The sequence below is a fragment of the Arvicanthis niloticus genome, chromosome 8 (assembly GCF_011762505.2).
Source record: "Arvicanthis niloticus isolate mArvNil1 chromosome 8, mArvNil1.pat.X, whole genome shotgun sequence".
NCBI lineage: Eukaryota > Metazoa > Chordata > Mammalia > Rodentia > Muridae > Arvicanthis > Arvicanthis niloticus.
The window spans coordinates 56,445,476-56,447,593 of NC_047665.1; the positions used below are offsets into that span (position 1 = coordinate 56,445,476).

The following is a 2,118-nucleotide window of genomic DNA, read 5'->3' on the forward strand; positions in this document are numbered from 1 at the left end:
ATCAATGTGCTGTGGGGACATTAATTCAGACTGAAGAATAGCTATGTTGACATCATCCTAGCTATGATGACATCATCCTAGAGTCTCCTTTCTCATCCACCGAGGCCAGAGTTTGCCCATGAGTGAGAAATGGTGATCATTCTGATACACTAGTCATGTTTTTGGATGCTGCTGATAATCTTCCCTTTTAGGATAGAATCCAATCGCCCACTCTCATCCCTAGGATAACTTTAATGATACATTCGTAATCTACAAATGTTGCAGCAGTGGCTTTGTCTGGCAGTCTAAGATAGATAAGGGGGAATTCATCGTGTAGAGCATTTACTCTTCAAGACATTAGCCATGACTTTCTTCCTTGTGATTAATACACATGAAAACAGTTTAAAGGAAGGAAGACATTTGGGGGCTCATGGTTTCTGAGTCTTAAATCTGTGTTCACTGGCTCCTTTGTCCTCGTTGTACATAGCAAAATAGAGACATCATGGAAGAGGGGCACGGAGGAACCTCATGGTAGCCACAAGTCAGAGAGGAACAACAGGAAGGGGGCAGGACCAGATATACCCTCATACGCTTATGCTAGCAATATAATCCATGGTTTCAATGAAACTTTGAATCCATCAATGGTTGCAGCTGTTAGTTAAGATAGGATCCTCATCACTTAATCATCTTAGAAGATGAATATCCTCATAGACATTCTAAAGTGTGCTTTTTCAAACCCCTTAGGCACCTCTATACTCAGTCAAGATTAAAAAAAAAGAATAAAAACTAATGAACAGTATGGAGGACTATGGAACACTATGTGAGAAGTCCAAGTGTGCAAGGCCACTGTGTCAGGAGGAAGTCTAAGTTACACACACAGCCCATGGTTAAGTAGTCTCCTCCATAGACCCAGCTGAAACCAACTTGAAATCTCTTCAGGTCCAGGGACAGATACAGTAACGAAGAAATCTTCATTTCCCAGATGATTCTGGTGTCAGATGATGGAGTAACTCCAACTCTGACCTTCACGAAGACACCATATTTTTGCCAAAGAGAGTCACCTGTCTGTGAGTCTACACTGTGCAGCTGCGACGGATCTGAGTTTGAAACATGGTAGTTTTGAAAGACATTTGCAGGAGACAGAAGCCCACCAAAAACATCCAGAAAGTGCCAAGTCTATCAAAGATTGTAGCAGCTTTGAAGTATGTCTGAGTTGAGGTGGAACAGGCTGCTTGGCTTTATATGAGAAGGGTGATATTAAGGACAAAAGGAAACACTTCCTCATTGGTGTGTCCTCAGATCCAGGGCTTTGTGGGCTATAAATGGATGAAACCTCTGCACAGCAGTTGGAAAAGAAGTTGCACTCATTGGAATCAGTGAAAAAAATTAGGTGCATACTTTATAGGATTCGCTTTGACCAGTGGGGTATCCTTCAAAAATGTAGCATGAAAGCCCGTACTTTTTGGAGATTTGTCAATCATTTCTCTTGAGTTGTTATGAGTTTGATGAAGGCTATATAATTTGTAATCAGTTAAAGTCTATTTTCTCCTATAAGATGAAAGAGAGGTCCATCTTCTCTCTCAATACCATTAAACTGCTGAGAACACGAGTACCCATGATGACATTGATGCTGATGTGGTGCAGAGTTACCAGGGAATCAATCGGGCCAACATCATCTACTGCTCCCTGAAGGAGTCCACCACCAGTGAGCAGAGTGCCAGGATGATGGCCACGAACAACCGCAGAAAGAATGCTTCTGCCATGATTGACAAATTGTTCTCAATGTTCAAATGCATGTGTCAGGATGCTATCAGATAGGAGTTGGTTAAAATCATCTCTGGAGCTGTGGCTCTGGATTAATGAAAATCAAGTAGCAGCCTCAGACAAGAGGTAAAGAAGGAAAACAGCTGATTTTAACAGATTGCCTGACGTCTTTGTCAGAAGAAATTTGGTCTATTGAGTTATAAAGACAGCAGGGTATTTGTAAAGTGTCTTACAGTAAACAATTTACAATAAGAAAAAAATTATAAGAAAACCCACCACTCCTATACCATTTATAAATGTTCTTATTCAGTAGCACAGTTCTTCAGATTTTTTTTTATCAGCTAGGGTTTTTGTTGTTTTTACAATCTTTTAAAA

The 2,118-nt window shown here is 40.5% G+C and overlaps 1 pseudogene; it reads left to right on the forward strand.

Annotated features, from left to right (window-relative positions):
• The first annotated feature begins 1,089 nt into the window (after positions 1 to 1,089).
• On the forward strand, positions 1,090 to 1,872 carry LOC117714287 (ATP synthase F(1) complex subunit gamma, mitochondrial pseudogene; annotated as a pseudogene).
• Positions 1,873 to 2,118: the final 246 nt, after the last annotated feature.